Here is a 15,303-nt window from a genome sequence, read left to right on the forward strand (position 1 = left end):
CAGAGAATCGGAATACACAGTCCAAAAGGTCAAACACAGGAAAAAACGCTCTGAAATGTCAGACTGGCTAAACAAGACTTCGCATCGAGTGAGAGTGATTGTGGTGCTAATATGTGTGTGTAAATGAGGTGCAGGTGTGGCAAGGAAATTGGCTGCTGAATGAGGTGCAGGTGTGGCAAGGTGATTGTGATGCAGAGACTCATGGGAGATGTAGTTCGGGTGTGGTGCAACAGTATGAGAGGTGCTAGTGTCCAAGTGATGATATGGTGACATCTGTTGGTTGATGGGTGGAATGGTACTGAGTGGAGTGCCCTCTACTGAAGTTCGTGGGCACTCCAGCTAATGATCGTGACACATATTAGTTTAGTTAGTTTGTTCTAACTTAAAATAATTAGTTTGTTCGAATCTAAAATAATTAGATTGGTCAACCTTTAAAAAAGTGGTTGCATGGATTTAAACTTTTCAAGTTAAACTAAATTAAATTATTTACTTTGAGTCAATGTCAAATATTTTGTGTGATTGATTATTTCAATTTTTTTAAGTTGATCCAAGGTTTTTATTTTTTCAGTGTGTTTTGTATAATTATCAAACATGTCATCAGAATTGTATAGCAGACAGTTTTGTAGTCGAGTCACCAACTGTCGAGTCCGAGTCGAGTCTCGAGTCCCAGTGTTCGAATCCAAGTCCGAATCACTAAAGAAGAGTCAGAGTCGAGTCACCAGTGTTCTACATTAAACAAAAATGACACCACTGTCACGATTGCAAAGAGATTTTATTTACTGATTTGACATATACACTTTGCAACACACTTTGCAACTTTACGACGCCATCAAAATCATGTGTTTACTTCCATTGTTGTAAACTTGTGATTGAGAACTAGCGTAGAAAATTTATATTTATTTAATTGTTTAAATATTTTTTATAAATAACATTAAAGGATTAGTTAACTTCAAAATGAAAATTTCCTAATAATTTCCTCACCCTGATGTCATCTAAGATATCCATGTATTTCTTTCTTCAGTGGAAAAGATTTTAAGTTTTTTGAGGAAACAATAGCAACCAACTGAGTTGGTAGGCATTGAAGTCCATTATATGAAGAAAACATCCTGAAATATTTTCCTTAAAAAACATAATTTATTTTCCACTGAAGAAAAAAACCATGGATATCCTGGATGGCATTGGGAGGAGTAAATGATTAAGAAATTTTCATTTTTGTGTGAACTAGTCCTTTAACACTGTATTACAGAAATACACTCAGCGATAATAAGAAACATGCATTTTACAGGACACTGTATTTTAAAGATACTTAAAATGAAAAAAATAAATACGATAGCGAGAGAGAGAGAGAGAGAGAGAGAGACAGACAGATCGAGAGTGAGAGAGAAGGAGAGAGAGTTTGTGTTTGAGTGACCAAGTGATTTAGCGTGAGTGCGTTTGTATGTGTTCAAATGAATGTGTGTGTGTGACGGCACGCGACTGGTCAGAAAGCAACGTGTAACGTTAGTCTGACATGTTTCTTCTCCACGACACCACAGGATTTTAGGAGTCAAAATTGCATCATCCATCTGACACAGTGACCATTGCAACAGAAAAAATAATTGTGTAATCTGATACAGTGACTATCGCAACAGACAAAAAAAATCATGTAATCTGATCTGACACAGTGACTAGTAAATTATCAACAGACAAAAAAAAAGTTTAATCTGAACCAGACATTAGACATCGTTGACGTCTGATGCCAAATTTGCAAACATCGCCCAACCCTAGCTTCTTCTGTTTATTATCATATATGCATTAGTCAATAATAGTTTTTTCAAAAGCTAACGTTAGCCAATTGAGAGCATTTTACTTACCTGTCACGGATGCACCCAGAAAAGTGTCTGTTAAAGTTCACGATCCGGGGCACATCTTTCTTTTTTCCAAATGTGAACATTTAGTCCGCGAATCATGCACAAGCGTAAAGTGAGTGACGTCAGTGAGTGTGTTGTCAAATAAAGAGAGTGAGCGGTAGCTGTGTCTGTGAGGGAAAAAAATAGATCCCGGCCGGACGAAACAAGAAAAGTGTTACACCTTATATATTTTTTTTATAACATATTTTGTCAAAAACAATGTGATGAATGCTCAAGTCCGATTTTATATATCCTCGAGTCCGAGTCCAAGTACGAGTCATCAGTCCGCGAGTCCAAGTCGAGTCACGAGTCCAGAGAATGGAGTCTCGAGTCGGACTTGAGTCCAAAGAATAGTGACTCGAGTCTGACTCGAGTCCGAGTCCAGGACTCAAGTACTCCATCACTGATAGCAGAATAGTAGTATATAAACACACTACCTTTTAAAGGGATTTAATGCAGAGAATCTTTGCAGAACTGATGCTCACTCGACATGGGCATTGGAAACAGGCAGAACAAGAAGTTTTATGACACCTTGCGCTAATTCCTTGAAACACTTGTGTCCTACTGCTTAAACACTTCGACTTCCAGCCAAAATTTGTCAATGTCCTGATCATCAGTGAAGCCTGCTGATGCCACATTCCTCCGTTTGCGATTCTAATGTATCAGTCGGGCATGAGAAAAGATCAGCTGGCAAGTCTTTTACTCCAGGCCTATTTAAATTGGACATAACGGATTTGGGGCACAGGAGCTTCATTTCCATTGAAGCAGGTAAGCACAATTGGTACTGCTTTACAAGTTCTTTCAGAAAATCCAACAGCGCGATGCAATTCTCTCCTTCATGTCGGGGGCTAACCTGGTTTCCTTCAGTTGGTCCATAAATGTGATATCCAGATCCACGTCCAGAGGGAAGAGGAATATGCCAGACTGTGTGAGGTCAAGTTCCTGGAGCTGCTTGTCATTACTCATGCGTAAAACACTTGGTTTGAGAACGCATCTAGCAGTTGTCATGTACAGTCTTTTCAAGTCCCTAAACACACCAAGGGTGTCTCCGGTGTCCAACTGAAAGCATTTATTTACAGCTTTGATTTCCATTAGAACAGGCTGAAGGGATTAGTTTTGTCATTGTACATCTCTTTTAAAAGCCGAGCAGTATAACAGGGCTCTGAAATTGAGTGCAGTGTGAGGGCATCTTTTTGATCTACAATACGGTCAATGCAGATAGACATCACATGCCAACGGGTACAGCTTGGATTTATTAATTTCAGAAGGCAGCCCCCATTATTAATAATCTCATATATATTCTTCTATGTTTACTTTTCTATGTTGCTCAGAAGAAGCTGCATAGCTTTCTTTGCAACAATGTCAAGTGAATTGCAAACACAACGAATAAGCTGTAGGTTTGGCTGCATTTGTTTAAGTAGGGTGAATACGGAATGGTGTTTTCCAACCATTACGCTGGCACCATCTGTGGCAATGCCCACCATGTTTTTGATCTGCAGGCCGTTCTGGGATATAAAGGCAACAACAGTGTCTGATATGCCTTTAGCATCAGCATCTGTCAGCTCCACAAGTCCAAGATAAGTACTTACAAACTACTTGTGTTTTTTAGTGGTATTCCAAACAAATACAAAGCAGTTTGTTCACGGACATGTCATTGCTTTCATCAAGACACAGGGAATATGGAGACTCACCAATATCCTCCACAAGTTCTCCTCTGAAGCGTGGCGCGAGGACAGATTTGATAATGGCTGTGCACTGTCTGGTGCATTTAGGAATGTTCCCATCTCGTCTTTCAAAATGTCTGACAAATCATCCACTGCATTTATTGAAGTGTGACAAGCAATGTAAGCAGCTGTTCTAATTTCACTGCGCTTTTGGTCATCCTTGTTCAGACACTGCCCTGCTGCTCCCACTGACACAGTAAAAGCTTTAACATTTAGAGCAAAGTGTAATTTGTGTTTTTTTGTGTTAGCATGTTCCTTTAAATCATTTAACTCTGCTCTGATTCCTGTTTGACAGTATTAACAAAATGCTTTTGATTAATCTCCTACCACAGGTGAAATCCATGTCATCCAAGATGTTTACGTGTTTCTTTCTAAAAAAAACAATTAAGGTGTTTGACGAAAGGATTTCCAGGATTTTTCACATTATAGTGGACTTCAACGCTACCAAATGGTTGAAGGTCAGAATTACAGTTTCACTGCAGTTTCAAAGGGCACTAGACGAGGAAAAATTGCGTTGTCTAGCGAAACGATAGGTCATTTTCTAAAAAAATAAAAAGATATGCTTTATAAACAAATCAACAGCAAAAAGACTTCTTTATGAAGCATCATTTCATTAGACCAGTGCAGCCACAAGTGTCTATAACAAAATGCTGACACGATCAGACCTCTGCTGAGACTGGAAGTGTCACGGTTCGCTACTGTGAGGAGCACGAAGATGACAGAAAGAGGAGATGAGAAGTGGAAATTCAAACATATAGACTTTAATGACATCCAGAGAACAAGAAAAACGTAGTAAGGGTTGAATTAGTGGTCGACCTATATGTGATTTTGACAGCCGATGCCGATATCTTCGAAAGCAGGGGACCGATAGCAGATATAAAGCCGATTTGATTTCTTTTTAAATTATTATTATTAATATTTAAGAAATCTGAAATCATTTGACAATGGATTAAAAAAAAAATGTGTAAATGAAAAATTATACCTTATACTTTAGATGACAGTATTTTTCACAAACAAATAAATATTTAATACAAATATAATATGAAAAATTAAACACTGTACTCAACAGGGCACTCAGTATTCTGGTAAGTTTTTGTGCACTGGGAATCATATTTTTCAAATAAAGTCAGGGTAACCCTCATTTTACACAGCACATAGTGAAAATGACATGAATATGACAATGGGCCAATGCATAAAGCAGCTGTAATTTGGGTTTGGTTTCATTTTTGGGTTTTGTCATGTTTTCATGTCTTTTATTTTTTTATTGTTTGTGTCCGAGTAATGCTTCCCTTGCCCTCTTGTCTTCATGCTATTGGTTCCTCTTGTTCATTGTGTCATGTTCTGATTGGTTTATTGTCTTGTCATGTGATTATCAGTTCTGTTTACTCATTGGTTGTTTTAGTCATGTGCTTTGTTCACCATTGGTTGGTTCATGTCATGTGTCTATCATTGTCTGGTATAAGTAGCCATATTTTTGCCATTGTCTTCTGTTGTGTATTAACGTATGTACCTGCTGTGGGTGAGTCACGTCTGTTTAAGTCTGTTCAAGTTAAGCCTGCTCAAGTCAAGCCTTTTATTATTGTTTGGATTTTGGATTGCACCTTATTAATAAACTGCACTTGGGTTCATCTACACTCAACTTGAGTGGACTACTCATTACTGAATACACGACCAGAGAAAATTTATCCAGCAGATCTGCTAGTGAGCCTCTGTCAAGGTAATCGTTATGTTGAGGAAAGTTGCAGAGGTTTGACTACGTGGCAGATATTTGTGAACTGTACTACCTAGTAGATTTTAATGATACTTTCCTCAAGGACATATTCTTTTTGGTTTAAGCAAAAACATTTCTCAGTTAATGCCACGCAGTACTCCACACTGGATACTTGAACAATAGATTGATCATGCTCTGCTCCTCACGTCACAGAAGTCAGTTAATACTCCGCACATAGAGACTCTTTTACCTAGAAATCACACTATAGAGACTGTGTCTGTTCCCCAAACTAGAAAATACTAAAAACGTCCAAACCAATTTAAGAGTAACAATTTAATTAAAACAATAATAAAGATGCAATACGGATAAACAAATTATAAAGCTTGGCTTATTGAATATCAGATCTCTTTCTACCAAAACACTTTTTGTAAATATTATGATCACTGATCATAATCTAGATGTGCTCCGTTTGACAGAAACCTGGCTAAAACCTGATGATTACATTATTTTAAATGAGTCCACCCCCCAAGATTACGGTTATAAACATGAGCCGCGTCTAAAAGGCAAAGGGGGAGGTGTTGCTTCAATTTATAACAATGTTTTCAGGATATCTCAGAGGGCAGGCTTCAAGTATAACTCGATTGAAGTAATGGTGCTTCATATAACATTATCCAGAGAAACAAATGTTAATGATAAATCCCCTGTTATGTTTGTACTGACTACTGTATACAGGCCACCAGGGCACCATACAGACTTTATTAAAGAGTTTGGTGACTTTACATCCGAGTTAGTTCTGGCTGCAGATAAAGTTTTAATAGTTGCTGATTTTAATATCCATGTTGATAATGAAAAAGATGCATTGGGATCAGCATTTATAGACATTATGAACTCTATTGGGGTTAGACAACAAGTTTCAGGACCTACTCCTTGTCGAAATCATACTCTAGATTTAATACTGTCACATGGAATTGATGTTAATGGTGTTGAAATTATGCAGCCAAGTGATGATATCTCAGATCATTATTTAGTTCTGTGCAAACTTCATATAGCCAAAATTGTAAATTCTACTTCTTGTTACAAGTATGGAAGAACCATCACTTCTACCACAAAAGACTGCTTCTTAAGATATCTTGCTGAAGTATCCAAATTCCTTAGCATATCCAAAACCTCAGAACTACTTGATGTAACAGAAACTATGGACTCTCTCTTTTCTAGCATTTTAAATACAGTTGCACCTTTACGCTTAAGGAAGGTTAAGAAAACGGTCGGACACCATGGTATAATGAGCATACTCGCACCCTTAAGAGAGCAGCCCGAAAAATTTAGCGCAGCTGGAGGAAAACAAAAACCTCACATCCCAAACCACATGTCAGGATTTGCTCACGTCACACCAGCCAAGCCAAGGCCTACTCACATCATGCCTGCCAAGCCACAGTCTGATCAAATAATGTCTGCCACACCAGAATCTGCTAACATCATATCTGCTACGCCAGGGTTTGTCATGTCACGCCTGCCATGCAAAGTTCTCTTCTCGTCACGTCTGCCAAGCCAGAGCCTGCTCACATCATGCTGGTCTTTCAAGAGATCCTCCACAACATAGCCGCCATTGAAGAGCTTCGTCGTAAGATGGCTGCCACACAACAGGAGTATCGTCACGTTGCAGCTAAACATCCATAGTCTCGACATGTCGCAGCTGAACTTCCAGGGTCTTATTACGAGATGGCTGCCAGGCCAGGAGTCCCCGGCCAAGATAGCAAAGTTGGCACCTTTGAACTGTCTGCCTGTCCTATCACGGCCATGGAGGCCATCCACGAACTCTCTGCCTGTCCTGCCACGGCCATGGAGGCCATCAACGAATTCTGCCTTTCCTGCCACGGCCATGGAGGCAGTTCATAAACTCACTGTCTCACTGCCCTCTTGTCTTCATGCTATTGGTTCCTCTTGTTCATTGTGTCATGTTCTTATTGGTTTATTGTCTTATCATGTGATTATCAGTTCTGTTACCTCATTGGTTGTTTTAGTCATGTGCTTTGTTCACCATTGGTTGATTCATGTCATGTGTCCATCATTGTGTGTTATAATAAGCCATGTTTTTACCATTGTCTCATGTTGTGTATTAACGTATGTACCTGCTGTTGGTGAGTCAAATCTGTTCAAGTCAAGTCTGCTCATACCTTGTCAGGACTTTGTTTATTGTTTGGATTTTGGATTCCACCTTATTTATAAACTGCGCTTGGGTTCATCTACGCTCACCTTTAGTAGACTACTCATTACAGCAGCATAATTTGTTTGGCATTTATAGTTTAAAGCATTCAGTTCATACAAACTGACCATCACGCAGCGAACAAGTGATCATGATGGATAGAAAAGCACACTTTACAAGATCTCACAACTGGATTCGTACAACATCCAACAGGGGGAGGGGGGTGGGTGCTCTGGAGGCCTCTAGGAGCAGGGTTCCAGGACAGTAGTCCTCCAGGTCATCACCCATTCCAGGATCCATGGCGGATCTGGCAGTTCAGGAGCCTTCTTTGGGCAAAAATCAGGAACAGGAGCCCTCAATGTGCTAAACTCGGGAACGGGTTCCCTCACTGGCTAGATTTTGGGGTTGGAGCTGACATTGGAATAGGCTCTGGGGCTGGAGCCACCTGCCTTTTCCTCCTTTGATTCCACCTTTGCTTTGGGGTGAAAGGCGTGGTCGGCGGGCTTGACTGTGGAACAGCTGGCTAAGGGGTTACAGATCGGGATCGGAGGCTCTCCAAACACCGCATAGGTGAGTGGGTCATGACTAATGAAATATACAAAACAAGGAACAGAGTCTGACAGAAAGAAGACACAAAAGTAACGGTACACAGTTTTAAGGTATTAAATTTGAATACAGAATGTATTAAAACACACACTCACACACACACAGACACACTTATATATGACTTGTGGTGTATAGAAGAGTGTAAGCTGCCTGTGTTCAGCCGGTGTTTTCCAAAATGGCACTAGTGTGATTTGGGAAGAGACAGAGGAGAAAAATTGTTGAATAAAGTCGTTATTTTTGTTTTCTTCTCATACAAAAAGTATTGTTGTTGCTTCATAATGTTACAGTTGAAACTGGATTGATGGCAGATGGACTATTCTGATTTTTTTCATACTTTTCTGGACCTTGACAGTGTATTTAACTTCGCAGTCTAGTCCAAGCATGCCACAGTTCATCTTTGCACCATTATGTCAAGGCTGTACTGAATGTGAGGATGCAGCAGGTTTTGAGATTTTAAGCATGTTAGCCAGGATAAAACCAGCCAGATCGGTCAGGTACCTCATGTTGTTAAGACTTGCAGGTATGCTGGCTAAGGTTTTGCCTGTGATCAGATTAGGCATGCCGTACCTAAGACACTTTCAACGCTGGCTGATTGGAAGACATCTGTCAGCCAAAGCTCAGAAGTGGACCTTAGTGAGGTTAATGAATGCAGCATGGTGGAGCTGGGAGTTTCTTATTCAGGAGTTTCCAATGGGTCCAACTCCTGCAAGGAGGGAGATTGTTTCTACAGATCTCAGTCAACAAGACTTGGGGTGTCTGGAAGTAAATGGAATTGGGAAAAAATGCTCCGTTTCCAACACCTCAATTACCTAGAACTGAAAATAGTGTTCCTAATTCCCAATTCATTTCTTGAAAACCAATTGGTTCACAAACGTGCTGATTCGGCCAGAGATCGTATCGGTTGTATTCACCATAAATTTTCAGGGCAGCACAAGATCACTAAAACTCCTTCAGGCTGTGCTCAAACATTGCATATGGACAGACACCCATCTGTCCTCTTTAAAAGCAGTACATATACTAAGGCATATGAACATTGTAGCAGACGAATTGTCACAAAGTTTACCTCTGTCGGGGGAATGGCACCTCCATCTGGAGGTTGCAATTCATCTGGCACACGTACGAGGCGGCAGACATGGATCTGTTTGTGAACAGTCAGTCAACACAATGTCTGAGTTCCATTTGTTTAAAAAAAGTTATTATGGGCCAGATTTACTAACAGCTTGCACCAGCGCAAACTGTCTTGCCATTAAAATAGTACTTTCAGACACGCAGTGGAGAATTATCACTGAAAAGGCAGGGACACCTGACCTTATTGAATATGCATTTGTAAGAGTTTCCCTTTGTAGGGGATTAACAGTTAAAGGGTTAGTTCACCCAAAAATTTAAATTATGTCATTAATAACTTAAGATATTAATAACTTAAAGACAGTTTAAGATATTTTAGATTTAGTCCGAGAGCTTTCTGTCCCTCCATTGAAAATGTATGATCCGAAAACCGATGCAACCGGTTCTTGACTCGAGAACGAATCAATCTTTTGTTTGTTATCTGGCTCGGCTCGGTGTTCATCTTCAGTTCTCTCTTCACAGCAGTTCAGTCAGTCTACTGTTTGAGTACATGAATTACTCCGGGATATAATGCTCTCAGACTAAATCTAAAATATCTTAAACTGTGTTCCGAAGATGAACGGAGGTCTTACGGGTTTGGAACAACATGAGGGTGAGTCATTAATGACATAATTTTCATTTTTGGGTGAACTAACCCTTTAACACCCAAGGACCAATTATGATGAATGAAGACCAGGAGTCAGAGATGCTTTCAATTAATAATAATTTTACTTAAAGAGAATAGTTTGCAGTTTCATCAGCAGAAGTCAGCTTCAGTACTCTTGACAGAGTTCTTAGGCCACAATTCAAAATCAACAACAAGTATACCTTGACAGAGGATACTAATTGCACAATGCATAAGTCAACAAAATTCTGATTTGTTCCAAAATCTAGATAAACTCTCCAAAGACGTATATCTGATATATATTGTTCTTTTCAATGTAATGTGGCTTTTCTTTTTTTTTTTTTTCTTTTTTTTGTATTTGTGACTATGCTTGCACGATGCTTGGTATATTGTGTTGGTCGATATGTAAATTAGAAAGTGCCTGTGTTCTTTCATTTGCATGTTGTCAGTATATCAGCTGCAGAGGAGGCGTCCGGTTTCACAATGTAGTGAGAGTGTGCACCTTGTATGTGCTCCAATCACGTGATAATGTGGGCAAGACTAATAAACTTGGCAGTGCTAAAAAACAAGTAACAACTAGTAAAGTATTCGAGGTGTCTGACAGGGGGGGCGGCCCCACCTGCTCTTTTAACACAGAGGTGTTTGTGTCAGAGCTTGAGAAGTCAAAGCGAAGTTTAACAGAGGAATTTAACCACTTTTCTGAACTCTTTTTTCAGAAAAGTGTCTCCTTTACAAACATCTTTGGAAAACATTCACAGCACTTTGGCCTCTCATACCACCAATATTTCAGAGATGGAAAAGGCCCTCATTGATCCCAGTAGCAGGATTACGAGTTAGAGAATAAAGTCACTTTATTAAAGGCCAAATTAACAGCAGCTTCGTATTTAAATGCTGCTGTGGACGATTAAGTGTCCCGATCGAAGTAACAGAATCTATGGGTGATAGGCTCTCCAGAGGGAATTGAGGGCAGAAATCAAAGAGAATTCATGATTAACTATTTCTTTAAAGGGTCCCGAACAGTGTTGGGCTGTAACGCGAAGTAACGCATTACTGTAACTTGATTACTTTTTTAGTAACAGAGTAAAGTAATGTTATAATTTAAAAAATAGCAATTAGAATATAGTTGCAAGCCTACGTTATTGCCTTGTTATATTGCTGACAGAATGCAGTGTTTTATAATCTGGAGATTGTAAAAGGATGTAGCACACGCACTGACGAGTCAAGTGCCAGTGGATTCGAGACCTTCTCCCGCGAGACCTGACGCAACAGAGTGAAGCGCGTGGGACAAGACTTGATAGACGAGTGCAGAGACTCGTGTGTGTGCAGGACTCTGGAGAGTAAAATGATTCACGAGACTCCCGTAAAATAGAAATATCTAAACATAAAATATCTAAAACCAATAATTTCCTAAAACCAACCAATTCTTGATCTATTGCACAAAAGCAACATGAACTAATATAAAATATAAATGATTAGCAGGCGCAAGTGAATGCAGAGTTTCTATTTAGGCTATAACACGTTTTTTTTCAGCGTTGAGCAATGCAGTGCTGAAATTTGCAAGCTCATCAGGAACTCGAGCTGCGTTATAACGCTTTGGAAAATGTGCTTAGCATGAGCGACTCTGAATATCGTGTGTAATCAGTGCATTGGAAGAGCGTGACGTCACAGATGGGGTGATATAAGCGACCGGGAAGCTATAAAAGCAGGTGCCGCGCAGCTGGCGTCAGCTTCGCGTCTTTCAGCAAGCGCTCTGTGTGTGAATGTCACTTGTTTGTCTTGTGAGTCTTATTTACTGTTGTCTGTCCAGTTAGAGCTCCAAGTCATGCTGAAGAGCAAGGCGAAATCAAAACATAGTGAAGGCGATTCCAAATCACGTTATAGGTTGTGTGTCCCTCCCTGCCCGCGATATATAACGGGTGGGGATACACACAGCTTATGCGTGGTTTGCCTAGGAGCGAAGCACGCAGAGTCGGCTCTCGAGGGGGCCGACTGTCCAAGTGGCAGTCTCTGCAGTCGCAAGTGGATTTGGTGGAGGACCAGTCCCTATCTCCTTCCACTTCCGCCAGATCCGGCACCCAATCTCTGGAGTCGGAAGCACGCTCTGCGGTTCCTTCCACCCAGGGAGAGGGATCGACGCTCCGCCTCTCTTCCTCCGAGGAGGTCGATGAGGAGTCTGTTGACAGGGATTCGCCACCCCATTCGCCGCAATATGAGGAGCTCTTGGAGGTGGTAACTCGCACGGTGGCCAAATTAAGCATTGAGTGGCCCGCCGAAAAAAGGACCAAACCGCAGCGGAGTCAGCCACCTCCCAGCCGGGGCCATCCATTCATTCATCCATGGAAATGCCCATTTTCAGCCTGCCTCTACATCCCCTCTTTTGACTACTACGGCAACGTGGTGGGGATGGGAGAGCATGGCTATAGAGCGATGCCCCGAGTGGAACAGACGCTCGCGAGCTATCTGTCCCCCGGCGCGGCATCGTCTCTGAAGGCCCTGGCATTGCCTTCAAAACCACTCAGAACAATATCGGCTTTGGTGGGCAAAAGGTATTCGGCTGCAGGTCAGGCTGGTGTGTGTCTGCACACCATGGCGGTGTTACAGGCGTACCAATCTGACCTGCTTAAAGAGCTAGATGAGGGAGAGGAGATCAAGTCCCATGATATTTCAGAGCTAAGAAGGACCGCTGATCTCTCCCTCAGCGCCACCAAGGAGACTGCCCGAGCGATTGGGCGGTCTATGGCAGCTATGGTGGCTGCGGAGAGTCACTTATGGCTGACCCTGTCTGATATGAAGGATGGGACAGGGTCTGCCTCATGGACGCCCGATCCAGCCGAGTGGCCTGTTCGGCAACGCAGTCAATTCTGTCGTCGACAGGTTTCAGGAAGCCCGAAAACGAGCGGCGTCTGGGGGCCGATCTGCCAACCCTGCCAGTGTTCCAGGGCACAGCGGTCCCCAGCGAGCTTCGTTCTCAGTATCTTTCGCCCGTGTGCGTAGCGGGGCTGAGACGCTTACCGTATTCAGTCCGGCTCTGCGCCGCCAATATTCAACGGGGTCATTCCGACAATAGTCGGCCCCAGGCAGGGTCTGGTTATGGAACAGGAAGTGAAAACCCTATTAGAGAAGGAGGCCATTGAGGTGGTCCCTCCTCAAGACAGGCAGTCCGGATTTTACAGCCAGTATTTCATAGTTCCAAAGAAGGATGGGGGGTTGCGTCCGATTATAGACTTGAGGGTCTTAAATCGTTCAGTTCTGAGATTGAAGTTCAAAATGCTCACAATCAAGCATGTTGTAGCTCAGATCAGGTCCGAGGACAGGTTTGTCACAATAGATCTCAAAGATGCATACTTCCACATATCCATCCTTCCACAACACAGGAAGCTTCTAAGGTTCGCTTCGGGGGTGAAGCTTACCAATATCGAGTACTTCCCTTTGGCCTTGCACTCTCACCCTGCACGCTCACAAAATGTGTAGACGCGGTTCCGGTCCCCCTGCGCATGCAGAGCATCCGCATTCTCAACTATATCGACGATTGGTTGATTTTAGCTCAGTCAGAGCAGGTTGCGGTTGGCATCAAGATATCGATCTCGCACATATGGGGGAGCTGGGTTTGAGACTGAACGCCACGAAGAGTGTACTTTCTCCGGTTCAGAGAACCACCGATCTAGGCTTAGTATGGGATTCGACCGCGATGCAGGCATGATTGTCCCCTGCTCGTATCGAGTCAATCCTCATCTCAGTCGAGAGAGTCAGAGAAGGACAGTCACTTACTGTCAAACAATTTAAGAAATTATTGGGTCTGATGGCAGCTGCGTCCAACGTGATACCTCTTGGCCTGCTGTCCATGAGACCCCTACAGTGGTGGCTCAAGACCAAGGGATTTTCCCCGAGGGGCAATCCACTTCGCACTATCAAGGCGCTGCCTCCGTGCCTTGGACATGTGGAAGAAACCTCGGTTCTTGAATCAGGGCCCGGTGCTGGGAGCTCCTTGTCGCCGTGTAATACTAGCGACGGACGCATCTCTCACCAGTTGGGGTGCAGTCATGAGTGGCCACCCTGCCCGTGGTCTGTGGAGCGGTCGCCATCTAACATGGCATATCAATTGTCTAGAAATGCTAGCAGTTTATCGTGCACTGAAGCACTTCCTCCCAGACCTAAGGGGTCACCATGTGTTGGTGCGCACCGACAACACACCGGTGGTCTCTTACATAACCACCAGGGAGGTCTGCATTCGCGCCCCTTATTCAAGCTGGCGCAACAGATCCTTGTGTGGTCCCAGAGCAAACTCCGCTCATTAAGAGCAGTATATATTCCTGGGAAACTAAATGTGGGAGCAGACATACTGTCGAGGCAGGGGCCGAGGCCCGGGGAATGGAGGCTTCACCCCGAGGTGGTGAAGCAGATATGGAGAGTTTTTGGCAGGACTCAAGTAGACCTTTTTGCGACTCAAGAGACATCACAATGTCCCCTTTGGTTCTCTCTAGTTCATCTTCGTCTGTACGCCTTTCCCCCTGTTGCTCTGCTCCCGGGAGTTCTGGTGAGAGTACGCCGGGACGGGGTCCGTCTGTTATTAGTAGCCCCGTTCTGGCCGGGCCGAGTATGGTTCGCAGACCTGGTGTCGCTCCTCGACGGCTCAATGGGAGATACCGATCAGGACAGACCTACTCTCACAGGCGCAGGGCACGATAATTCACCCTCGCCCGGAGTTGTTGAAGCTGTGGGTGTGGCCCCTGAGGGGGCACAACTATTAGCAGCTGGTCTCTCAACCGAGGTTGTTGAGATCCTCCTCAAATCCAGAGCTCCCTCAATGAGAAAACTGTATGCTCATGGTGCAGAGACTGCCAGCTAGACCCAGCATACTGCCCAGTTGGTACAGTTCTGGAGTTTCTACAGGCCAGGCTCTCTGCAGGGTTGACCCACTCCACGCTGAAGGTTTACGTGGCGGCCATTGCGGCCTACCATGCCCTTCTCGATGGCCAGTCTTTTGGAAGACACCCCCTAGTTACACGTTTCCTCCGCGGTGCGCTGAGGCTGAGACTTCCAGTACGGTCCCGTATTCCCCTGTGGGACTTGGTTGTGGTGTTAGAGGCAATGTGCAAACCCCCATTTGAACCCATTCAAGATATTTCGGACAGACATTGTGGAAGATTTTTATTAATAAGATTTTACTCAATGAAGTATAATCAAGATGAATCTAGTCACATATATGCATATGTGTCTTATTCCATTATAATCATATAGCCTTTGTGTGAAAGGAATGTGCCTATGTCTGCAAAAAACATCCTGACCACCACAGATAGGAAACATCTGGAAAAACATGCAATGGGCCTCTTTTCTTTACCATAGCAAGTCTCTAGGGAGGTATTAAAATTTTAAGCATAAGGAAAAGTCTGAATATTTGGAACGCCCTGTATAGGGTATATAATGGGATGCCACTGAGCATT

This window comes from Carassius carassius, chromosome 26, assembly GCF_963082965.1.
Source record: "Carassius carassius chromosome 26, fCarCar2.1, whole genome shotgun sequence".
In the NCBI taxonomy this organism is placed as follows: domain Eukaryota; kingdom Metazoa; phylum Chordata; class Actinopteri; order Cypriniformes; family Cyprinidae; genus Carassius; species Carassius carassius.